The sequence below is a fragment of the Lissotriton vulgaris genome, chromosome 5 (assembly GCF_964263255.1).
Source record: "Lissotriton vulgaris chromosome 5, aLisVul1.2, whole genome shotgun sequence".
NCBI lineage: Eukaryota > Metazoa > Chordata > Amphibia > Caudata > Salamandridae > Lissotriton > Lissotriton vulgaris.
In genome coordinates this window covers 1,403,658,862-1,403,686,479 of record NC_141693.1, presented here as the reverse complement: position 1 = coordinate 1,403,686,479, position 27,618 = coordinate 1,403,658,862, and positions in this window count along the sequence as shown.

The following is a 27,618-nucleotide window of genomic DNA, read 5'->3' as shown; positions in this document are numbered from 1 at the left end:
ATAGGTTGAAGGCCCAAAGGGAAGAAGAGGAATTGATAAAACCATCAGTTAGAAACTTTGTTATGTGAAGCACGGGGAGAGAGATCCAGCCGTACTTAACCACTTCCCTGCTAATGACAAGGTCAACTCGTCATGGGTTTTACCTGCCCTGTGCTTATGACGAGTTGACCTTGTCATGAACAATGGGAAAAAATGATCTGCAGCACCCAGCGGGAAAACCCCTTAGCAGCCAAGGTGTTAACATTTATTTTTTTCAAATTCTTTTTATTAGCAGAGTAGATGTGGACGTTACATCGTGTTGTGACATAATCATATTTCAAGCATTCTTGTACATACACATATCCATGTCAAGTATCTCAGTAACATTTAACATTTAACATTTTCCGTTTTGATTTTGTCATATAGCCCAACCATATACAAACTAAACTCCCCCCACCCTCACCCTCCCTCTCCCAGCACTCAATTAGTTACTTTGAGAATACATGTTACATGGCTATAACTAGCACAATGGCATCACATGTTTTAATGCACCACGTGTCACATGGGGACGATATATCGTATGATAAGTCTATTAGGTTTTGCCTTTGCACCTATATCTGCTGGGTCTGCCGAGGTATGTATCAATACTGGCCGTCTAGGGGGTCATGGTAGCTCTCCTCTTGTCTCTCTGCCTCTACGCAACTGATAGTTCAGAGTCCGATTCAGGGTAGCCATCAGCCTCGAAAGCCCCCAGTGTAGTATTCCATTCCAGGGAGGATGAGTTCTTCCTGAGGCCCCTACGCTCCTCACGTTGCAGTGCCTCGCCCTCTGCTCTACCCCAGCGTATCACCTCTGCCCTCCACATTTCTGGGTTTGGCGGTCTAGCTGACTTCCATCGCATGGTTATTGTGCGTTTTGCCAGTAGTAAGGCCAGGTCTGTGAATCGGGTGGAGACACTTTTTTTACGCTCTGTAGGCCCAAGCCCTAATACAGAGTAGGCTAGAGTGGCATATGGCTTGGAAGGTGCCAGTTTAATTAGGGTGTCATGCACCGTTGTCCAGTAATACCCCAGTTTCAGGCAATCCCATAACATGTGTATCAGATGCGCGTTCGCCGTGCTGCAGCGGGGGCAACTATCAGGTGTGTTAGGGAACATTGCGTGTAAACGGTGCGGCGATAGGGATGCCCTGTGTAAAATCATGAGTTGTATGAATTTAAATTTAGGGTTGCTTGAAACTTTTTGGGGGAATTTGAGGATACGTTCCCATTCTTAATCTCTGAACGGCCTACCCACATCTTCCTCCCATTTAGTTCTAAGGGGTTGTAGTGAGACCGCCCTCCCAGTTCTTATTCCGTTTGTGATCCATTTCGTCAAATGACTGCCCGTTCCCATGAGGTATTGCATCGTCAATAGTGGGTTCGTGGGGGTTCCTCGCCTGTGGGCGCCCATGTCCTGGTTATGTACCCGCGCACCCGGGCATGTAAGAGGAATGTGCCCCCCGGTGTATAGATATCTTTTATCTAGGAACCCGATTCAATATTGTGACTTTATGCCCCTATACGGCTATAATCAATAATATCCCTATAATGGCATAATAATCAGAACCATATTTCAGTAAATCGCCCCTGCAGTCCAAGACACGGCAGCACCTACTTCCTTAGATTCCTAGAGAGCACACCGAGTTCTTTCGACACACCAAAACCCCAGCAACCTGGGAAAGCCCCGCTTGCTTTGTTTTGATTTGTAATAGAACTCCTGCGAGCACTGTAAGAACGGCCAGTTCTTAGTGACATCTTTATTGACGTCTTATGTCCAAACCTTACGTCAAACTCGGCACCTTTCAGGTATAAATATACCAACGTTGCCTTAAGCAAACACACTGTGGTGATTCTGGAGCAGAGCAGCTAATCTACTTTCTGAGAGCCCAGCAGAAGCGAGAAGCCCACAGACGCTGCCCCTCCTCTTTGACGAGCTGAGAAAGACGCTGTCTTTTTTCCTGCTGAGAAAATCCAGCTCCGGCGTTTCCAGCCTACCCTTGCGGGTGACTGGAATATTGAGTCCTGAGAGGGAGATACCAGACCTCCTACATTCTATTCCCAAGGTACAGTGCTGACTAAACCCTTAGAGAGTATTCTTGAACAGATCCTTGGCAACAAACCTACTTAACTTAAACTGCTACTTACTTACTCCTTCCCACATTTTAGGCTTAGGTCAGGTACACCGGGGTAGGAGTAGTTTAGAAGCACCAGTTGAGCACGTTAGCCTATGTATATATGTATACATATTTTATCCATTTTAAAGTGTCTTATGGCTAAGAAACCATATCAATGCTTTTACAGTATTATTTCATAATACTCCTTTTACTGTACGTACTTTACTTTACAATAAGTATTGCAATTGTGGCAATTCATTTCTCTTGCATGAGAATGAAGACTGCTCAATAAATAATACCTTTTATTGAAAACGCCCGTCTCTCTATTCTCTGCACCCTGGTGAAATTAAATATGCACAACTGACTGAGTGAAATAGCTGTCTATTGTTTCACACAACTCTAGAGATTGACTCTTATTCTGAGGGAGCAAAGTTGTCATGTTTATGCGGTTGTCGGAAGCTGAATCTCTTCTTGTCTGAGCCAGGGAAGCTGATCACTTCCTATTCAGTCAAGAAAGTTTCCAGTGACCTCTGAGCTAGCTGGCGCAAACCTAAATTAAGTGTAACATAGTCAGTAGAGACCTAGAAGACCTCAGTCCTACGTCTACACTGCTGTTTATTTTATTCCAATGCACAGGGTCTATAGGGAAAATAGGAACTACACTACATGGCGCCCAACGTTTGGTAAGGCGATAAAACTAACGCAAGACGTTAGAGTAACTCAGTTGTGCTTTTTCAAACAGACCCTTTCTATTTCATGACATGCCTCAGCCTTTTTCTGAATTTGTAAATTTCTGTTCATTTGTGTCCTTGTATATATGTTGCATTGGAGGCAGGATTGAGTCTCACTTTTATTGTTGTGTTTTATGTGATTTGATACATTATTAAATTTCTGTCTGGCTGGACAGCTTTGATTTAGCACTGATTTCAGGCCTAAATTCATTGTTTTCTGTGTGAATCTCTCCCGTCAGGGACTATTTTGTAATTGTAACGTACTACTATCCAAGGTCCCTGACCATTCCAATTGGTTCTCTTGTTAATTAGACACATTGTTTGATCATGTGGCCCTGTCTTGCAGCAATTTAGTGCATCTAACCAATATGCCTTTGCCAGAAAGCCTGCAGGTATTCTTTGTTCCCCATGCCTCCTTACTTGCTGTAGTTGTTTGACCATGTGACTGGCAGCCATTTTGTGCATCCAGCCAGTATGCCTTTGCCATTTGACTGCATATGTTCTTTGTACCCCATGCCTCCTTACTTGCTGCTGTTGTTTGACCTTGGGGCACTGGCTGGCATCCATTTTGTGCATCCAGCCAGTGTGCCTTTGACAAAGGCTTGCATGGATGGAGGTGATACCAGTTTATTCATATGCTTGAGGATCATTGTGGTATGTAGATTAAGAATATGATTTTGATGACCAGTTCTTTTATATGACACACATTATTTTTTATTTAGCATCTCCTTGTCTCACAATAGGTTTTTCATTTTCCCATGCAAACATCAGCAATTATTGATTGTTTTTAAATTTTTAATTTAATCTTTTTCATTTTGTTTATTTTTGTATTTTTCTTGTATTTTTTTATTTTACTTTAATTTGTTTAACTTTAATTGTATTTTATTTTACATTTTATAAAATATATATTTGTTATTTGTTTTTAAGCTTTTTCCATTTTACCTCGTCGATCCATCCATGCATGCATCCACCACAGGAACACATCAGTGCACCAGCATTCTGTTTTTTAGGTATAATTCCATTTCCTCCCGGACACCCTGACTGTGGTGCACTCCAGAAACATCATTCATTTTTTTAATGATTATTAATTTCCCTCTTTACCACATTCCCTGCCATAAGCGCACACTAACCTCCATTTTTTTTAAAGACTATTATTCCGTTCACCCATGCAGTTCCCTGAGTGCAACAGGAGTCTCCTTTAGAATATATGGACATTGAGGAAAGAGCTCTATCTGCATATTCTGTATTATCTAGAGGGGGTATTAAATATTATGGTATGGTGGTGAGGTTTGACTTAAATGTGGTTATACTACCTAAGTACACCAACACCACTAATATTGCCTTTGTACTAAAACTGCAGTAGTGCCATGTTTCACTAAATGTTTTCCTTGCTTGCTTCCTTTTAGGTGCGCAAGAGAAAAAGAGACTTCACCCACTGTAGTGCCAAACAGAAGGCCTGAACATACAGTGACATCACACGCCAGTCCTTCAATCTCTTCCTCTTGTGCACCTTAGTGCCACTGCCAACTGAGAGCTTTAAGATGAGCCCAGGAAAGCTGCTGCTAAGAAAGTGCTTAATGAGAAGAAGTAGCTTTTCTCCAGTGGTGTGTGGGCACAAAACCTTTTCGCACAGCGTTGTGTGCCTGCCGCATTGTCCTACAGGGTGGAAGTTGGGAGCAGCACTCCAGCATCAACAGCACAACCCCAACTTAAGCCTAAGAACATGTCTGTCAGTAAGGTAGCCACTGCAATCATGTCTATGCCGACAAGCAAAGATGTTGAATTGGATTTGTCCCTTTCGCAAAGTATTCCCAATCATTCCAGGAAACAGAGTAAAGTAGACAGCAGCCACAGTCAGCAATAGCACATCTTCCTGATGTTGTAACAGAACTTGAGGTTGAGCATCCTGCCGAGCAAGAACCTCCTCTTTTAGAATAATTGACTCGCAGATGTACTACAAGAAAAAGGAAAGGTACTACTCCACCATTCCCACCAAATGCTAAATCTGATGATGATGATAGGGATGCAGCTTGGACCCTGCCAAAGTCCGTAAAACACCAGGAGAGGCAAGGGAAAAGAATAGTTTGTGAAGCTTTAGAATTATAGAAGGGGATGATGAGGAGGATGGTGATGACAAGCTAGTCATTGTGGAAGATGACACGGAGGAGTCTGATATTGCTATTCAAACTGCTCTCATGAATATGGCACAGGTAGTACCAACAGCTCCCATGTTTACAAAGTCCCAACTGAGACATGCACTAACCACTACATCAGTAAAAGTAGGCACTGCAGAAAGGCAATTGACGTCACACCCACCTACCTCCAGTTCTTCTTAAGACTTTGTTAGTGGCCCATTAAAAATGTTCTCCTCCCCAGCATGAAACTTTTTTATGATTAACAAAGATGAGGAGAACATTGCATTTTGCACCATTTGCCCCACTGGTGTTCATTGAGGTAAGCCTGGTTCACATTATGGTACATGAGGCCAAAAGACTCATATGAACATATATCCTCCAATCAGCTGGGAGGAGTCCCTTAAATAAATTGCTGAACGTGGTTGTGGCGCTTAAAGTGAGGCAAGCCATGAAACATCAGCTACAAGTCCAATAACGGTGGGATGTGATGATCATGCAAAGCAGCCCTGTTCCAAGCAATGCACCAGCAGAATCAACTGTCTCAGTGACTTCACAATGGCACAAGACGTAGACATCACAACATGCAGTGACTGCCACACCATGATGCGCTCTGAGACTACCACCACCTATTTCTCAAACGTCACCTGACAGTGGCCCCCAGAAAAGAAGAAATAATTACAGGCTACTATTACGGGCATGTTTAGGCAGGAGAGGCCCTATGACCACAACCACCCAAAGGCACCCTTGTTGAATGGTAAGCTGGCAAAATTGTTAGCGCTGGACCTTCTCGCCTTTTCTTTTGCAGAAGGACTGGGATTCTTAGAATTTGTGGCGGCCAGCTGCCCAAAATAAAAAGTTCCAAGTCTGACTTATTTTCCAGCGTTGCTGTTCCAGTGTTGCATCATGATGTGTTGGCACAATAAGGAATAGTCACGTGAGAGGGAGGAGCATCACAGAGTCGCGGAGGAGAGCGGAGCGAGGCGAAGGCTCCTAAAAAACTGCCGAAATACTGCCGGCTTGCTGAAAAAACGCCCGGTCTTTCCCTGAAACCTGCGAACTTGCAAATCCGTACCCCAGCAGGAGAGGAGAAGGGGAATAAGGCTGTATCCCCTGCTGCAGCTTCCGTCCGTCCGTTCCTCCGTTGTCATCTTGACAAGGTGAGGCGAGGCTGTGTTTGAGGCGAGGGAGGGGCGGCAGAGGCACAAGACGCGAGCGCGGCTGCCGATAGAGGCAGCCGCCAAGTAAGAGCCCAGAGAGTTGACTAGAAAGGCAGCTCGACTAGGTCCAGCCAGCCCAAGGTCCTCTCCGTGAGCTCCGCTCGCTGCCATTCCCACCTTCTTTCGTGTGCCCCCCAGTCAACACCAGCCAGCAGTTAGTAGCTAGTTAGTTAGCAGAAAGTAATCAGCAACTAGTATAACTAGTAGCCTGCCACCAAAGAAGTCACGGGAGCTGTTCGGGTCAAGTTTCCCAGTCCACCCTGTCTGCCCAGATATTATCCTCTCGGTGGCACTACAGTAAAATTGTGCCGCTCGGAGGCGGATTCGATGAAGAGACTTCTATGGGGCATTTTGTACTACCGGCGGTATTGCGAGGACTGGCTGCCCGTGCGGCAACGTTCTCTTCCCGCCCCCACCACACTTGGGAGCATTTGCTTACTTTGGCTGGCCTGATCTCTTGCTGGACTCTGGGGGGTATCCTGGTTCTTTCACGGACACTGTGGAACTTGGAGCTGTTCACTGCCTGGCTCCCCCGCTTCGTGGGACTGCGAGGACCAGCGTGCCTTGTGGCTTTGTGATCTCCCGCAGCTGGTCCTCTTCCCGCTCACACCTCCATTGGTATTTAATCACACACTTACCTGTGTCTCACGGGACGTTCGCGGGGGAAGCGCGGGCGAAGCCCAGGCCAAGGGCGGGCCCGATCTAGCCCGTTTGAGACCGAGCGAGACTGGACTGGGCCCCCCCCCTCTAACTCCTGGCTTATAATGCCCTGTTATTGTTTGGACTTTTTGATATTGGAGTAAGTGTGCTCTGGTCTTACTTAAGCCATAGAAATGCCTGCCCGGGAGAAAAGGAATAAGACTGTTGATGGGTCACTGTTATTAGGTACACTAGATAGTTTTATTACTAGAACAAATTCTGTTATAGATCAGGGGATAAGTTTGATGGAAAGGCGGGTGTCACAGGATTTGGCATTGGCAAAAAGGTCTTCTATGGGTCACCTGGCCAATGCACTTACGCCGGAACCCACTAACAGAACGAATACCACTGACATTGAGGTGCTCATGCACAGTCCTCCCAGCTCGCAGGGTTCTCTCTGCTCCCTGACAGCTCCCAATACACTCACAATAGTGGATCCGCTAACAGGCTTAGAAATTGTGAAAGTGGTAACAGAGGCAGTAGAGGACAGTCCCCAATTTTAGGAAATACTAGACAACTACGAGGAAGAAAGGAGGGGGCAATACCAAAAAGGAAACAGCCTGTGCCTGTGCCTGTTGCTGCAAGTAGTAAAAAATCTAAATCCACTAAGGGTTTGGATCAAAATGCAACAACAACTGCTGTAAAACCAGTGGCAGTTTTGAACCATCAACATTCCAGTATTGAAGGCAGTGTTCTCACAGGTTCAAGTCATGTTGAGACACCAGGAATTAGTGCAGATAACAACATAAATAATATACAGGGAAGATTAGGTTCTGAGGGATTTGACGAGGACTCCTTTTTAAATAACTGCCATCCTTATTAAAATCCTTACTCGCCCCTTTGGAAGAGAGACTTCTGGGAATCGAAAAACAGCTTATCAAGTTGGAGGTAGAGGTAAAGAGCAGTAAGGCGGGTAGGAAGCCCAAAAACAATTCAACGGGTAGACAAAAAGTAATTGTGGCACCCGATGTACAGCCCACACAGCAACACACGGGACCAGTGGTGCTATCCAACTTAAGTCTCCCAAAGGTAGTAAAAGGTCATAGAAACTCTCAACATACTCCTGGTTTTGTGGGCAAAGAATCTATGCCACTTGCATTACAATCTGAAGCTGGTGAAAGGGACACCTTTGATGAAATCCCCAGGCGGGTGAAACCAGTATTACTGCCCCCACAATCGAACCCGTATGTTATAGTTCTAACGGGAGTTCCTGAACTGAAAAACTCTAGTCATGAGCCATTCATCTGTTTAAAAAACAAGGTAGTACATTGGCTCAATATAAATAGACCGCTACCCCCTCACATGCGAAGTAACATCATGATGGTGCGCAGGGTACCCTGGGTGGGACATACACCGAAAACAGTCGCAGGAGATTGCGTTCTGGTTAACTTTAGAGATCCGCACACTTGGAGTATATTTGCTCTTGGGAGCAAAAAAACTTCAACACTAACCAAGGAACAACGATAGAAGCTACACCTCTATTGTTCTTTTTTTCACCATCCACTTGCTCGGACATCGCAGGAGTATGGTCATACGTGGGGCATGGACAGGGACATGCTAGGGTGGGTGGATATAGACAGGGACCTCCATACTTAGAGAACCACCTATCATTACAACATAGGTTTACTCCTCTGGAAATGGTTGACTGACTGAATAGCTTTAAAATCAGCATCAAGTCTCTAAGAGGGGGAGGAGACATAGCGCAACACTCCATCCTCTTGAAGCAAGATCATTATACTAATATTGATTGCCAACCTAATGTAATTAGTATATGGGATTCTAATGTCAGTACCAATCCAAGAATTAACTGGCCAGATGTAGAGAATAGTAACAGAGTTCCAATTTCTTTGATTAGTGAAGGGGATTATTTGAGAAATTAGCCTGTTTCAAGTCTTATAGTAAATAGGGAGTCCACAGGTCGGGAAGATCTAATTACGAGCCCCACAGTGGAAAACGGGACCATCAATATAGTAGAAACTGATACATCGTTAATAGGGAACCACAACTCCAAGGTATTAAGACCTACTGTGTCTGAGAATAAGTTGGCTATCCTGTCATGGAATATTGCTGGGTTAAGATTAAAAAGGGGGGACACAAACTGGGAGGCTTTTCTTTCAGCCTACCACATTATTGCCCTACAGGAAACACAGGAAGCTAGAGATAATTACTACCTGGATGGTAATCAATCATTTATTACATTTGCAATACCATCCACGATGGGGAGACCTAGGGGTGGCCTTCTGTTGTTATTTAGCCTGAAACTCCAATATAAAGCGGTGTTAGTAGTGACAAGTTGGCCAAATATCTTAGCAGTAAGATTGGAGGGGGAAAACCTGCCTACAATCCGAGTCGTAAATTTTTATAATTCTTTTACCAGGAGCGAAGAATTAGACCATTTAACAGCATTATCGGGGTTTTTGGATGATTATGATGAACACAACAATATTTTTCATTATTTGTTAGTGCTTGGTGATTTTAACACTCATGTTTGTCACAAGCAATGTTTGCAGAATATGGATTTCGAAAATGACCCACCTGGGAATACTCATTTTGAGCACACTAGGAGTGGGTTGTATTTGGAGAGTTTTTTTATCAACATTTTATTTGTTTCCCCCAACGCAAGGGGAAGCTCAGCGCCCTGTCCCAACGGTAAATGGCCAAGGCAATGAATCCATTATTGACTATATTTTAGTGCCATGTCTTTTGATGGATAAAATAGGTCCTTTTAGTGTCGAACATAGAGGTTTTAGTGACCACAATCCACTCATGTTGACCATTAATATTAGGGCCCTTAAAAGTGAAATTGTCTCATCCAATATCCCAAATTCTAACATAGCCTCCAAATGTCAAGGCCGCAGACTAAGGTGGGAGATGATTACCCCCACAGATTTTCTGGAAAACCTGAACAGGAGTAAAGCTGAGGATCTGACTACATGTTTAGGTGTAAACTCAGACCCTAGGGATATTTTGGATGCTTTTAATCGTATTAGAGAACAGGTAGCAGCAAATTTGACCAGGAAAAGTAAAATAAGGCCTAAGAAATTGAAAAATTGGTTTAACCAAGCCCGTAGTGACACCCATGCAGCACTTTTAGAAGTGCTAAAAGAGTCTGGTAAGGACGCGCAGAAGATAGCGGAGGCAAGGAGGGCCTATAAAAAGGCTAATAAGTGGAGGAAAATTGGGCTCAAGGACATGGCTTGGGAGGAACTGACCAAAGTGAGTGTTCTGAAAAGTAGCACTCAATTTTGGAATGTGATCAATAGTCCCTTTTTTAATGAGACAGAAAATACAAATCAGGACTGTCTCACCCCACCAGAAAAGTGGGTGGAGCATTGTGGTGGCTTTATGCGGAAATAAATAACTAATCGCTTGTGACTCAAGGTGATATTTCGCAGGCGGGAAAGATCACTTTTACTAGAGAAGAAGCCCTGGAAGCTATTGAAACCACAGCACATGGGAAAGCCCCTGGTCCTGACGGGGTACCGGCAGACCTGTATAGAGCAGATCCCCATTATTGTTCAAAGATCTTAACTTCAGTTTTTAAGGCAGTTACTATAGTGGGTCCCCCAGCTTCCTGGGGTAAAGCAGTTATTGTCCCAATATTTAAGAAGGGCTCAAGGGAGGATCCGGCGTGTTATCGTCCAATCTTTCTTTTGGACTCGGCTGCAAAGATAATGGGAAAAGCCGTCTTGGTGCAGCTGACAAATTGGCTGGAAGAGAATGCAGTTATTTCAGACCTACAGTATGGGTTTAGGAAAGGAAGAGGTACTGCTGGCCAATACCTCAATTTACATCTTGTCATAGGAAAGTACACAGTCGCTAAGAAGGGGGACATCCATCTAGCTTTTATGGATCTGTCCACTGCTTTCGACCTTGTAAATCGTCAGAAATTGTGGACTTCCCTGTTTGACATAGGTCTGGACCCGGTACTGATATCCTTTCTAGCAGTCATCCATAATGACACTAGTGCAGCAGTCCGCTATAGTGAAAATGGGAGCATAACGGACTCTTGGCCTGTAAAGCGAGCGGTTAGGCAAGGGTGTATCCTTGCACCTTTACTGTTTGCACTCTATATAAATAAATTGGGTGATGCCCTAATTTCATCATGTAAGGACATCCCGAGAGTTGGCCCAAAAAAATCCCTGCATTACTATATGCTGACGATACTGTGCTAGTCGCTAGGACGGCAAGAGGATTACAATTACTCCTAGACTGTTTTACTAATTTTATGGACTCCCTGGATCTGAAAACACATTTTAAAATATCACATGTTATGTCACTAGGAGGTGGACGGGCGAAAAGAGCACCTTTTTTTCTGTAAAGGACAGGCACTTATAAAAGTGCCTACCTTCCCATACTTGGGTATTGTATTTGACGATAGAAGATCGTGGGTAATGCAACGTGCACTGAAAAAAAACACATTAGCAAGGGCCACAGGGGCTCTGATGGGCTTTGCAAAACGTCTAGGCTGTGAGCCATTACCAGCTATTATGAAAATCTATAACGCCAAATGTTTGCCCATGGTATTATATGGGAGTGAGGTGTGGGGTTACACTGATTCAAGTGAGATCCAAATGGCAGAAAATGTCTTCTTCAGAAAAGTATGGTCACTACTACAATCTACAGCAACTTTTAATGTACATGAAGACCTGGGGGCTGGTTATATTTCTGATCAGATTGCTGTAGCACCGATACTAGGGTGGTTAAGAATTTGGGCACAACAAGCCCCGAATTGAAATCAATTAATTATCCAGGATTGTTTGACCTTAGATAAGGACTTGGCTATACCATGGATCCGTTACAATAAAACTCAAATGTACATAATGGGAGGCCCGGATTTATTTAGAAACCCTAGGGCCTTAAGTAAAATTGCAATAAAGACAGTAAAATCCCAATTTCTAAATAGGTTGAAGGCCCAAAGGGAAGAAGAGGAATTGATAAAACCATCAGTTAGAAACTTTGTTAAGTGAAGCACGGGGAGAGAGATCCAGCCGTACTTAACATTTATTTTTTTCAAATTCTTTTTATTAGCAGAGTAGATGTGGACGTTACATTGTGTTGTGGCATAATCATATTTCAAGCATTCTTGTACGTACACATATCCATGTCAAGTATCTCAGTAACATTTAACATTTTCCGTTTTGATTTTGTCATATAGCCCAACCGTATACAAACTAAACTCCCCCCACCCTCACCCTCCCTCTCCCAGCACTCAATTAGTTACTTTGAGAATACATGTTACATGGCTATAACTAGCACAATGGCATCACATGTTTTAATGCACCACGTGTCACATGGGGACGATATATCGTATGATAAGTCTATTAGGTTTTGCCTTTGCACCTATATCTGCTGGGTCTGCCGAGGTATGTATCAATACTGGCTGTCTAGGGGGTCATGGTAGCTCTCCTCTTGTCTCTATGCCTCTACGCAACTGATAGTTCAGAGTCCGATTCAGGGTACCCATCAGCCTCGAAAGCCCCCAGTGTAGTATTCCATTCCAGGGAGGATGAGTTCTTCCTGAGGCCCCTACGCTCCTCACGTTGCAGTGCCTTGCCCTCTGCTCTACCCCAGCGTATCACCTCTGCCCTCCACATTTCTTGGTTTGGCGGTCTAGCTGACTTCCATCGCATGGTTATTGTGCGTTTTGCCAGTAGTAAGGCCAGGTCTGTGAATCGGGTGGAGACACTTTTTTACGCTCTGTAGGCCCAAGCCCTAATACAGAGTAAGCTAGAGTGGCATATGGCTTGGAAGGTGCCAGTTTAATTAGGGTGTCATGCACCTTTGTCCAGTAATACCCCAGTTTCAGGCAATCCCATAACATGTGTATCAGACGCGCGTTCGCCGTGCTGCAGCGGGGGCACCTATCAGGTGTGTTAGGGAACATTGCGTGTAAACGGTGCGGCGATAGGGATGCCCTGTGTAAAATCATGAGTTGTATGAATTTAAATTTAGGGTTCCTTGAAACTTTTTGGGGGAATTTGAGAATACGTTCCCATTCTTAATCTCTGGACGGCCTACCCACATCTTCCTCCCATTTAGTTCTAAGGGGTTGTAGTGAGACCGCCCTCCCGGTTTTTATTCCGTTTGTGATCCATTTCGTCAAATGACTGCCCGTTCTCATGGGGTATTGCATCGTCAATAGTGGGTTCGTGGGGGGTTCCTCGCCTGTGGGCGCCCATGTCCTGGTTATGTACCCGCGCACCCGGGCATGTAAGAGGAATGTGCCCCCCGGTGTATTGATGAGTTTTATCTAGGAACCCGATTCAATATTGTGACTTTATGCCCCTATACGGCTATAATCAATAATATCCCTATAATGGCATAATAATCAGAACCATATTTCAGTAAATCGCCCCTGCAGTCCAAGACACGGCAGAAGCTACTTCCTTAGATTCCTAGAGAGCACACCGAGTTCTTTCGACACACCAAAACTCCAGCAACCTGGGAAAGCCCCGCTTGCTTTGTTTTGATTTGTAATAGAACTCCTGCGAGCACTGTAAGAACGGCCAGTTCTTAGTGACATCTTTATTGACGTCTTATGTCCAAACCTTACGTCAAACTCGGCACCTTTCAGATATAAATATACCAACGTTGCCTTAAGCAAACACACGGTGGTGATTCTGGAGTAGAGCAGCTAATCTACTTTCTGAGAGCCAAGCAGAAGCGAGAAGCCCACGGTCGCTGCCCCTCCTCTTTGACGAGCTGAGAAAGACGCTGTCTTTTTTCCTGCTGAGATAATCCAGCTCCGGCGTTTCCAGCCTACCCTTGCGGGTGACTGGAATATTGAGTCCTGAGAGGGAGATACCAGACCTCCTACATTCTATTCCCAAGGTACAGTGCTGACTAAACCCTTAGAGAGTATTCTTGAACAGATCCTTGGCAACAAACCTACCTAACTTAAACTGCTACTTACTTACTCCTTCCCACGTATTAGGCTTAGGTCAGGTACACCGGGGTAGGCGTAGTTTAGAAGCACCAGTTGAGCATGTTAGCCTATGTATATATGTATACATATTTTATCCATTTTAAAGTGTCTTATGGCTAAGAAACCATATCAATGCTTTTACAGTATTATTTCATAATACTCCTTTTACTGTACGTACTTTACTTTACAATAAGTATTGCAATTGTGGCAATTCATTTCTCTTGCATGAGAATGAAGACTGCTCAATAAATAATACCTTTTATTGAAAACGCCCGTCTCTCTATTCTCTGCACCCTGGTGAAATTAAATATGCACAACTGACTGAGTGAAATAGCTGTCTATTGTTTCACACGACTCTAGAGATTGACTCTTATTCTGAGGGAGCAAAGTTGTCATGTTTATGCGGTTGTCGAAAGCTGAATCCCTTCTTGTCTGAGCCAGGGAAGCTGATCACTTCCTATTCAGTCAAGAAAGTTTCCAGTGACCTCTGAGCTAGCTGGAGCAAATCTAAATTAAGTGTAACATTGTCAGTAGAGACCTAGAAGACCTCAGTCCTACGTCTACACTGCTGTTTATGTTATTCCAATGCACAGGGCCTATAGGGAAAATAGGAACTACACTACATGGCACCCAACGTTTGGTAAGGCGATAAAACTAACGCAAGACGTTAGAGTAACTCAGTCGTGCTTTTTCACACAGACCCTTTCTCCCGTAAATACTCCAATAGACGTCTGGAGTGGGTAAAAGGTTAAAATCCGCCGGAACTTAGTAGGAAGAGATTCCTATGTAGAGTTTTTGGTTTAGTCAGCATTGAAGGATACAGTGTTCCAAAATATTGTGCACCTAATCTTTTGTCTCCTTGGAAACCTGCTCTGCAAACTTTCATTAAAACAATGTCAGAAAATGGTGATAACAACGAAACTAATGAAGCCGTAGTAGATGCGAATCAACGAGGTTTCGATGTTACAGGGTTTAATGAACCGGGTGCAATTATCCTCCCGGCAAACATAAGAAAAACTATAACTTTAAAACTTATAGAACACGGACTGACATCACGAGGTGGTACATTCATTTTCATGATAGAGGCACACGAATATCGGCAAACAGAGGTATTCTATTCATGGATAAACTATCCAGCGGCAAACGCTACAACACACGAATTCCACTATTACAGAATAGAGGAACCACCGGATGAATATACACCTTTCGAGGATATTGAAATACCACTAAATTACCAAGAGCACCTGCTCTGGTTTAAAGGCGCCCTAAAACATAATGATCACATCACCAGGCTCGGTCCACTAGGTAGACCAGGAACAACGTGGCCGGTTCTAGCCAGCTACACACCACACCCAGATATTGATAAAATGTCAAGAGAAGAACTTTTAGCACAGTACACCAAAATTACTAATTAAAATTCACAGACAGTTAGTCCAATATGTAATGCGGACTGCAACAGTCCAACCAGCTGTTAATATTCCACAGCAGACCCCTTATCAGGGGAACACAAATAAAATTACACCACAGAACATACAATCATGTCTAGGAAAAACACCTGCAAAACGGGAACAAATTCCATTCTGGCTAGCACAGAAAATAACTCAAATAGAGGCAGTATTCCCGAATACTACCCCTATTGAGAAACACAGAATTCTGACCATCTGCCTTCCAATGGGGGTCGCACCACATGTGGAGGACTGTGACACTTGGGGCACAGTCTTTGCTTCCATTTACACAAAAACACATGGTGTTCCGTCCATGGCGGTAATACCAGATTTGCTAAAACAAATTCAGAATGAATACAGGCCAGAACCTGCTTTAACTCTTGGTATGAAATTACTGAAAGGCTTCAAGCAGGTCTCGGCTATATTATTAGCCAACATAAAAGGAAAAGCAGCATCTGTGGCAATCCGCCAAAAATTTAAAGAAACAGATATAACAGATCAACCAATTGAGCTTGCCAGAATCATAGAAAAATGCTATGAAGAACCTGGAAGAGATAGTTTGGGTGGGAAACCAGTAAAACGCCAACTACTTGAAAATCCTGAAAAATTATTTATTAAAAATAATCTAAACACTCCTAAAAAGAGCTGGGATGGAAATAAACAATCCACTCCCAAAGAAAAAGGTTTCCAGTCCAGAGGAAGGTCTCCTCGGCGGAGAGAAAGAACTCCAAGCCGAGAACACCAGTCTCCCCAAAGGGAGCCCTCTGAAAAAAGATACAACCTTCGAAATCGGGATAATTCGAAAAAGCCTGATAGATATCAAGATATTGATACACGTCCCTCGCGATCTTTTTCGCAGAAATCGGAAAGAAGAGGACGGTCAGAACAAAGGGAAGAGCACGCCATGTCCAAAGACAAGGAACCTGCTCAAAGTCAAAAATTACAATTTCCAAGAAAGAAGGTAGCCAGTATTAAAGTAATCAAACATGCCGAGGATACTGAGGACACAGCTGAAAAACGGAGAGTGGGCACAGACAATGCTAGACAGCGCAGCAGAAATCAGCATAGCTCGCAAGATCCTGATGATTCATCTGGAGACAGTGGACACGAATGAATACATTCAAGTGGAAACTGCAGATACCAGAGTTAGCGAACCTCATAAGATGTACGAAATAACATTGCATATAGAGGGAGATAAGACTAGGAAAATAAGGGGTCTATTTTGGGATAACCTCTCAAAAGCCTATGACATTCTGTTAGCCGAGAAAGACTGGCCACCAGAGTCTGTAAGGGAGTGCCCTCATGGCGAAGAAATGATTATGCCTGCCTTCTCAAATCACATTCCAATACATAGAAAATATATATATGCCAGAAAATGGGCAGTAGCTCAAGCCCCTGCATTATATAAAAATCACGTAGGGTGGGATGAGGACTCTCCCCCTCACAAAATCCAGTTAAAATGTCAACCTACTGCACAAAGGCAGTACCCGATTAAGCAAGAAGCTAAAAAACAGGTCAGGGAGATTTTAGATCAACTTGAATACCAAGGGGTGATTGAAACATGCACCTCTCAAATGAACAATTCTTTGTTTCCTGTCTCCAAACCAGACGATTCATATCGTCTAGTCTTGGACTACAGACACCTTAACTCAGGTTGCAAAACATTTGCGGTACAAAATTCGCACAGTGCGGCACTAATGAATAACATAGTTTGCAAAAAATACAAAACAACATTAGACATTTCTAATGGATTCTTTTGTCGAAATATTGCACCAGAAAGCAGGTACTTGACCGCTTTCTCAATAATGGGGTCACAGAAAAATGTTTGTAGACTCCCACAGGGATTCAAGAATAGCCCAGGATTATTCTCAGCCAGAGTAACAGAGTTACTACAAATGTATGATGATGAGGCATTATCTTATGTCGATGACATCTATCTCACAGACGATGACTTGGATACTCACTTGAAAAGATTGAACACCATAATACTTGGGTTCGCAGTAGAGGGTTACAAATTCAATTTTAAAAATTCACGAATTGCCCATCTAACTGTCCTATTTTTCGGATACAAATTATCAAGTGAAGGCAAAAGCCTAGCAGACAACTTCTTAGAGAAGTGCTCTGTACTCCAAGCTCAAAAAACGCTGAAGAACTTACAATCAATTCTAGGCTTCTTGAATTTCGGAAGAACTTACATCCTAAATTATGCAGAGAGGGTTAAACCTCTCTACGAATCAATAAAACCTGATTTTAAACCAATAAACTGGACTCAGAAACACACAGAAATCTTGAGATCACTGCAAACAGACATGTTAGCTAAAACAAAATTAGAAACACGTGACAATACACGCAACCTTGTAATCCGAGTCATCCCAGGAAGATGCGGATTCACGTACCAGACCTCTAATGAGGGAGAAACGGTACCAATAGCTTACAAATCGCATTTGTACACAAAAGCAGAAAAAACATTCAGTCTTACAGAAAATACTGTAAAGGCAGTTCAAACTGCTGTAGCAAGAGAACGAGCCCAAGCACAAGGAAAAGGAATAACTGTTTTCACAGCAGAATCAGCCTTCGAGGCGCTTTTCAGCCCAGTAAATCTAAAAACAGTGGCACTAGATCCAAAATGGATACAGTGGGAAAATTCTCTTGATACAGAAAAAGTGACATACTATTATGTCCCAAACATGAAAAAACTGAATGATTTGAAATATGAAGAAGAATATCCTCTGGCAATCGAAATTCTGCCTCTCCAACAGTACTCTTGTATAATCTATACAGACAGATTTGTACAGCATTACAATGTAGATGATAAATCTTACAATGCAGCCTGCGCGATTGTTAAAGGTTGCTGGCTCTGCGGTAAATTCAGACCGCAAATAACAAAAACTGAATCACTGAGAAACTGTTCGGCTCAGCGAGCTGAAATCAGATCTTTAAAGATGGCGCTTGAAAATGCCGAACGTGAATTCCCGACACTAATAGTGTGCGATTCGCATTTCTGCGTCAAATCTTACAATAATGATTTGCAGAACTGGGTTCAAAATTATTACAAAGACAATACAGGTGCCACAATCAAGCATAAAATGCTTTGGAAACAGGTAGTTCTTTTACAGAAAGAACTACAAAAGACTCACCTGATACACACTCTGAGTCATCAACGTGATGGCGTTCACGTTGCAGGGAATTCATTGGCTAATACTGCCACAGCGGGAGCAACTCAAACGGCTTCCGTAGCCACAAAAAAGCGTTCAGAAAAATACATAGACGGGGTAACCATGCTGGCGGTAAAAACGTCTTCAAAAGGCAACTGTGCAGCACTACCCATGAACTATCCACTCAATTATACATACTTAATTGATGCAAACTCCGTTCCTTTTGCTCGAATCCCTGGAGTGGGGGATAGGGTAATTCCAAACACGAACCGGAGAGTCTTAATATTAGCAGACGCACACATGGGTGATGGTCCAAGGCGCAAACAGATGAAGGAATCTCTGACAGAATTACAATCGGAATACTGGTGGCCGGGGATGAGCTTGCAACATTATAAATTTGCGAAGAGCTGTCCAGACTGCAACAGAGACGGCAGTAACGAGCCAACCGGAGTAATGCCATGGCCATTTCTGTAGTTAGCACAAGGCTATCTATACATAAAACGCAGCGTCCTATTCATTTCTTTATAGACTAAATATACTTAATATTGTGGCCCCAGCGCTCGGCTGACGCCAGAACTGTTATAAAAGATTTGCGAGTCTTTATCGGTACATACGCGATTGCCATGATTCATTCTGACCAGGGTCCTGCTTTTAGCTCTCGAGCTTATAAGGAGGCCATGACCGGCATGGGCATTGGGTTGCGGTACTCTTGTCCCTTCCATCTTGAGGGAAACGGGGTTGTGGAAAGAAAAAACCGAGACATAAAGCAATCTATAACGGCAAAGGTATTAGGTTCGGGTGATGGGTGGGTCCAGCATTTAACAAGTGTCCAACGTAGTCTTAATAATCTGCCAAGAAATTCTCTAAAAGGTTTCAGCCCGTACGAACTATTGTTCGGAACTAGAATGTATGTTCAGGACTTAGATATTCATGCTTCAGTGGTAGAAGATAAGAAAAAATGCTTTGACATCAAAGATCGTTTGGCTGTTTTACAGGACTTAAATGAAACAAGAAAAGCCCTGAGCAACATCAAGTTAAAACAGCAGCCAACAACCACTGAAGACACACCACCTGTCCCAGCAAGACCTGTCTGGATTCCAAAGATTGGGGATCTGGTCAGAGAGAAAATAGCGGTGAAGAAGGAATTTGGGCCTTCTTACAGAAAAGCAGTACCTGTCTTAGCAGTCAACGGAACAAGATCAGTTGTACAACCGCCCCTTGCTGGTAAAAAGGAGAACCGAGTTGTATCTATCGACCTGGTAAAACCACAATCATGTGGCCAATAATAAGTAGTAAGCCCAGTGGACTCCCAAAAAATAGCAGAATACCAAAATTTGCTACAATCCAAGAGGTTCAAACTGAGAGACTAATCACATTTGATAAACCTGCAGTGAATAAAAAAGGACTATGCAGAAATGCCATGGAACTTGTGCCTCTTGAAACCCAAATTGAAACAGTTCATCAAGAAACACCAGTCTACAATGATGTAGCATCAGAATGTGCTAATGAAACACAAATTGAAAAAACAATTCCAACAATTGACAGAACTGCATCTGGCTACTTCATCAATTTCGATAACTTTTCTGAAGATCAAAGCGAGTCTGAAGTAACGCCAGCAACAAAGACTTTTAAAGACAAAGCAACAGAACTCTTCCATCAACTCAAAGAAACTTATCTCATTTCTCAATGGTTAGAATTTGGATTGTGCTAGGTGTATTTTTCCTCCTGCTTTGGCTCATCATGGTACTTTGTTTGGGAAAATTCATTGAGGGAAAATACAGTACATTGGACACAGCAAGTCAGAACATCAACTTAGTTCTGAAGCCACACAAGTCATCTCACATCGAGAAGAGAGAACTATCATCAGTGAATGTCACAGTCATTCCAGTACCCGGCGGGGTAGTTTGGGACAAAACAGATTACGAAATATATGGACCGGTCGAACTCTTGAAATATCCTCATCAGTTTAAGGTTTCATTAAGTGACTTTGTAAAACCAAGTACGTTCTCTGATGATTGGGAATTTGAAAGCATAAATAATAAGATGTCAGATTTAGTAATGTCAGCAAAATTTACAAAACATGATTATTTGCAAGGTTCATCGAAGCATGCAGATTACTTTTTGCATAAATCTGCTCAACCTAGAAATGTTTTTAAATATATCAATGGGAACATTGTGCAACTCCACCTAAAAGCAGTTCAAAAACATTCTATGAGAAATTCCAATACTTCTCAGGGTTTAACACAAGTGATGCAGAAACATTCTATTATAAACTGTTAGATAAAAGAGGGACAAAAACCATGCTGACAAATACTAAATTGATCTATTCAGAAACATTTTATGAAAAAATGATTACATTTGGTTCTGATTTCTGGAAAAATAACATTGAAACAAAAACCATCTGGGGTACAAAAGAATGGCAGGTACAAGGCTTAGAAGCATTATTTCGAGCCTGCATGATCCCAGAACAAATAATGTTCTTGAATGACACCATTCAACAAACTACCTGTTTTGGTCTAGCCAAAATCAAAGACTTAAACAAATCGTCTATTCCAAAGCCAATACCTGATAACACAACCACAGATATTGAGATAGACTTATCCCAAATTTTACATCAAAATAGAACACATCCTGATTGGAAAAAGTGGTTAATCTGGCCAACAGACACAAATAAATGTCAAGATAGATTCCTGAACAAAATACAGGGGTTAAAAATGACCAGAGCAGACCCTAGATACTCCCAGAGACAACATCCAGGGATAGTAACAACATACAGTGTAGGAAAACTATGCCTTGAATGGCTACAAACATCCACACTGGCACAAATTAAGCAACACTTGTCTTTACTTATAGATGGTGCTGACTTGCTCGATTTCATAATGGGACCACGCAAACAGCGTCAAAAACGTTTCATAGCGGCCAGTATATACACTGCTTACAACGAGGCATGGAAAGTGACTCAAATTGAGACAGCAGAGAAAATACGAGAAATTGATCGTATTAATTTGGAAAAATCACTTTCTGTTGTGGACAATGGGTTAATGACTCTGTCCTCCAGAATATATTCACTGGACTGTATTTTATAATCTTCTATAGCTATAATAGATCAGGACTTGCTAATGTTACAACATGGTCAGTCTCAATTGCGTTCTATTGTACAGCTAGGCTGGACGTTGCAAAACCTCCGTTCAGGCTATGTGCCTTGGCGTTTAATCAACACAACGTCATTGTTCTCTATCTTTAACCTTACTGATAAACAAATCAGTTTGGCACAGAAAGGAGCAGACTATACGATTCTGAGCATTGAAAAACTTGAGAGATTACCATTGACAATGTCAGAAAGACCTGTCATTGAATGGATAATACACGGAATTATCACAATTCCGATAACAACTTTCCAATTTAAAAAATGCCAAGAGTATATACCAGCCGGCCAGTATGAAAGGTTGGGTAAAGGGTACATTTAGTCATCATGGAAATTACCTTATACACACACATGTTATAGTGACAAAAACCAGAATGTATTTCTTAGTGGTAATAATTGTAAACAATCACTAAGTGGTATACTTCTGTGCCAAGGTATTAATTTACATGGGGCCTGTGAGGGGACTTCAAATAACCTTTCATGCCACCAGCACGGCACACCTGCAGCACAGATAGAGCCATTCTTCAGACAACTTTCTAAAGTGAGTTACGTTCTAATAACGGACCACAGCTGTTGTGGCATGGTGCCAGGGAAAGCATATCTCGTAAGCGTTAGGTCCATGGTCACTTGCTGTATGCAAGCATTGTATCCGAACGGCCCTGGAGACTCAGAGGCGACAATTTGGCCTCTGTTGAATATCTCTTCTATACGAATTGATACTTTAAGCAGAATGAAGTCTGTGCTTTTACAGACAACAGTGCCCATCACGTCATCAAATGAAACGTATGATCTTCAAGTTGCAAGGACGTCAGAGATACATACACTTTAACAAGTAATTGCCCCGTGCATTTCGCAGAAATGCTATGCCAAATCCTAAATATGTCAGATGCCAGTGGCATCTCGAATATATTTAAGACAATTTTTTCGGGACTGTTAATACCCTTCAAAGCAGTCCTGGGCATCTTTCCCAATTTTGTCCATTCGGTTTTTGGTGGCCTACCACTAGTTTTGGGACTCGTAGCAGGAATCTTATTTTTGACTCTTCTGCTCCGATATGGCAAGCCAAAATGCAGACATGACTCCAGCAACGATGGAAGAAACGATCCTAGCAATACGCTACTGGGACTGCATAACTAAAGTCCTTGGATTAGCTCGGCTGAGAGATCTGAATATGACCTGGTTTCTTTCATTCAGACCTATATGGCAGAACTGCATCTTACCTGTGCTTCGATGTATGCTATGCGGAGAAGAATGCGTGTTAGACACCTGTCTTACAATCCTACAATCAGCAGTGCCAATGGATGTCGATACTTTGCTGAGTCCAGTAACGGCTCATGCATCGTGTTGTCCCCAGCGGTTACCCATCCTGATGACGGCATTCGTTGAGACTTCTGCACTACGATTAGGTGGTGGCAGTGAAGCAAGAAATGAGAGCAACATCACCCAGGTACGGCCTTCTGTGAGCATTGCTGATCCCGACACCCATGATAGAAATCATTCTCACGACTGCCCGGTTACAGCCTTTTCAACCATGGTCGAACTTTCACCTTAAGCTGTAGACTGTTTTTTTGCACATCTATCTGAAGTCATGTTCTGCCCTGAACCAAAAGAATAACTTTTAAGCCAACCGGCACACAGCGTTCCCCTGAACTCTGAATTCGGCCTTTAGCTTTGAAAAACAAAAGCTACTGAAAACATTTGGAAATATTTTCTCCCCTGAAACGAAATTAATTTTTTTCCAAAATTCCAAAATATTTACCTTTTTTTGGCACGTGTACTCTGCTTACAGTAGAACTATTCATAAAGAACAGAGCTTCTATTTTTAACTAATCTAGAGACAAATATGTTACCGCAGCCTCTAGCACACTCACAAGCAATTTCATTTATAAGTGATTAAATAGTCTCGACCTTCTTTCCTGTAATTAAGAGACATTTCATGTGTGATTTTCGCAAATCGTTCAACTGAATATATATGCAAATTTTGAATGATTACACTGCTTAAACGTACAGTACCTATGACGTTCCATGTATTTCGCATACACCATTTCGAATACAAAATGTATTTTGGGGTGGGTTGGAATACACATGAATCTTTATTGCTTAGCTTTTAGTAATTGATGCACATAAAACCGTGGAGTGGGTGATATATTTTATCTAGGAACCCAATTCAATATTGTGACTTTATGCCCCTATACGGCTATAATCAATAATATCCCTATAATGGCATAATAATCAGAGCCATATTTCAGTAAATCGCCCCTGCAGTCCAAGACACGGCAGAAGCTACTTCCTTAGATTCCTAGAGAGCACACCGAGTTCTTTCGACACACCAAACCTCCAGCAAACTGGGAAAGCCCCGCTTGCTTTGTTTTGATTTGTAATCGAACTCCTGCGAGCACTGTAAGAACGGCCAGTTCTTAGTGACATCTTTATTGACGTCTTATGTCCAAACCTTACGTCAAACTCGGCACCTTTCAGGTATAAATATACCAACGTTGCCTTAAGCAAACACACGGTGGTGATTCTGGAGCAGAGCAGCTAATCTACTTCCCGAGAGCCCAGCAGAAGCGAGAAGCCCACGGACGCTGCCCCTCCTCTTTGACGCGCTGAGAAAGACGCTGTCTTTTCTCCTGCCGAGAAAATCCTGCTCCGGCGTTTCCAACCTACCCTTGCGGGTGACTGGAATATCGAGTCCTGAGAGGGAGATACCAGACCTCCTACATTCTATTCCCAAGGTACAGTGCTGACTAAACCCTTAGAGAGAATTATTGAACAGATCCTTGGCAACAAACCTACTTAACTTAAACTGCTACTTACTTACTGCGTCCCACGTATTAGGCTTAGTTCAGGTACACCGGGGTAGGCGTAGTTTAGAAGCACCAGTTGAGCACGTTAGCCTATGTATATATGTATATATATATTATCCATTTTAAAGTGTCTTATGGCTAATAAACCATATCAATGCTTTTACAGTATTATTTCATAATACTCCTTTTACTGTACATACTTTACTTTACAATAAGTATTGCAATTGTGGCAATTCATTTCTCTTGCATGAGAATGAAGACTGCTCAATAAATAATACCTTTTATTGAAAACGCCCGTCTCTCTATTCTCTGCACCCTGGTGAAATTAAATATGCACAACTGACTGAGTGAAATAGCTGTCTATTGTTTCACACGACTCTAGAGATTGACTCTTATTCGGAGGGAGCAAAGTTGTCATGTTTATGCGGTTGTCGGAAGCTGAATCCCTTCTTGTCTGAGCCAGGGAAGCTGATCACTTCCTATTCAGTCAAGAAAGTTTCCAGTGACATCTGAGCTAGCTGGCGCAAACCTAAAATAAGTCTAACATAGTCAGTAGAGACCTAGAAGACCTCAGTCATACGTCTACACTGCTGTTTATGTTATTCCAATGCGCAGGGCCTATAGGGAAAATAGGAACTACACTACAGTATGGTGAGTCTCCCGAAAGTCCTCAAACGACATAACCTGGCCATCTGCAAACAGGTCTCCCATCTGCATAACCCCCGCTTCCTGCCACGCATTAAGTGTTTGGTTCGAGAGCAATTCCGTGCCTAGCGGGACTCCCAGAAGTGGTATCGTGGGGGCATACGAGGACGTAGGGGACGTGTATTTCACCGCCCTCCTCCAATATGTGATCGCTAGTCGTAGTAGGGGAGGCGTGTGCCTGGGGATCTCTGACCTCGGTAGCAACAGGGTGTGGATGGATCCTTTGGACCAGTCCGTTTCTGACATACTAATTTCGTGTAGGTTGCGGGATGCCAGCCAGTAGGCCAGCCACTGCAACTGGCAGGCATAGTTATATGCTCAAAAATCTGGTACACCCATTCCGCCTGTCGCAGTGGTAAGTTGCAGTTTGGTCAGACTAATGCGCCTCCGTCCCGACCCCCATATCAGTTCCGTTAGTATTGTGTTCAATTTCTGGAATACAACGGCTGGGATCACAAACGGTAGTCCCGTGTAATAGTAAATTAGTCGTGGTAGGACTACCATCTTAGATATGGCTATTCTGCCTGCCACTGACAATGGTAGAGCGGTCCAGAATTTCCCCTGTAATTTTAGTGTTGCAGTGGCCCGGCCTAGAATGCCTTCAATCATGTCCTATGCCCCCCTATACACTTGTATCCCTAGGTATCGGAAGGTTGACACCGCTGTCTGGAAGGTGTGTGGTGTAAACGACAGTGGGGTACCTGGTTTCAGTAGCAAGACTATTAAAGCCTGTAGGGATGTCTGCGGTAAAGTATGGGTACGCAACGCTTCTTGGTATAGTATGTGAAGGCACGGGGCAAGCAGGTCTATATAGGTCCTGTAGAACTCAGCCGGGAGGCCGTCCGTTCCTGGGGTTTTATTCCGCAGGAGTGAGCGGATAGCTTGTCGTACTTCCGCAAGCGTGAGAGGTCCTGCTAGTTCCTCCCCCTGTTTGTCCTCTAGGCGTGGTAGATCGATTTCTGTCATAAACTCGTCAAACGCTGTGTCTGAGAGGTGTTGATGTGGGCCATATAGTGTCTCATAATAGTCCCTGAAGGCGGTATTAATGGTTGTTTGTGTCGTGCCTTGAGACCCCCTGTGATCGGTGACCTCCAGTATGGGCATGTGCGTTGGGACATCTTTCACTATACGCGCCAGCAGGGGGCCTGATCTGTCTGCTTGTGTGTGTTGTTTACAAGTGTATTCACTGTAATCCAGCACGCGCAGTTCCTCTAACAGTTCAGCATGCTGTATATTCACCTCCTGTAGTGGTGTGAACGCTAAGTTTGTGCCGGCAGCTTAATTTTCTAACATAGCCAGGCGACCCTCCACCTCCCTGAGTTTCTCCACTACATTCCGTCTCATACCCACGCGTGTTCCTATTTCCTTCCCTATGATCGCCACCTTAAAGGCATCCCATTCGATCTGACGGGAGCTAGCAGTATTCGTATTCACTGTGAAGTAATGTGTAATTGCCTCTGCAATGGATGTTTTGAATACAATGTCTTCAAGTAGTTCCGTGTCGAGGCGCCATGTTGGTATAGGCATCAGGACTCTACCCCATTGTATTGTGACTTCTACTGGGCTGTGGTGAGATAGAGTTTTCCCCATACGTTCTGCTATTAGAACTGCATCCAGCAATGATTTGGCACAGAAAACCCGGTCTATCCTGGTGTGCAGTTTATGGGACAGGGATAAAAAAGTGTATTCCTTGTCCAATAAATGTTTACAGCGCCATGTGTCGGCTAAGTCCCAGCCCTCCGCCCATTGCGCTAGTGCGTCTGCCTGTCGCCTGCTTTCAGTGGCCTGTAGGGGTGGATGCGATCTATCTAATGTTAAATCCAGAACCGCATTAAAATCCCCGCCTACAACCCAGGGATATTCTACCCAATCCGCCAGTACACTATTAATGCTCGTGAAGAAATCGGATTGACCCGAGTTCGGTGCATACACACTACCTATGACAATGGGGAGGCCATCTAGTACACCACGGACAAATACATATCTACCCTCTGAGTCTGCTCTTTTTTCTACCAACTTAAAGGGCACCGAGTTTCTGAGCCAGACAGCCGCTCCCCTAGAAAACACAGAGTAGGAGGTGGCAAACAGTTGTCCTTTCCATTGCTTTTGTAGTTTTACGCTCTCCCCACTGTTCAAATGTGTTTCTTGGAGGCAGGCCACCATCACCCTTCTTCTGTTGAGTTGTGCCAAAATTCTATGCCGCTTGTGTATGGACCCCATACCCCTTACATTCCAGGTGCACATTTTATAGTTATTAGGGGTCCCCATCATTGTCCGTGGAGGTCATGTCCATCAAGCTTCGTGCCAGTAAGGCCATGTGTAGGAGAAGAATAAAGTTGAGTGCCCCCTTAACTTGCAACCCCTGAACTTCAAGGTCCCCGAGTAACAACCCCCAAGGTCCAAACATTTCTGCCCAACGTGGGCGAAATTTAAACCGAAACATGTCTATTCGTTGGGCAGTGGGGTCCCACTTTCACTCGCCCAAGGCCTGTCGATGGAACTACAGCGTGCCCCAAGCT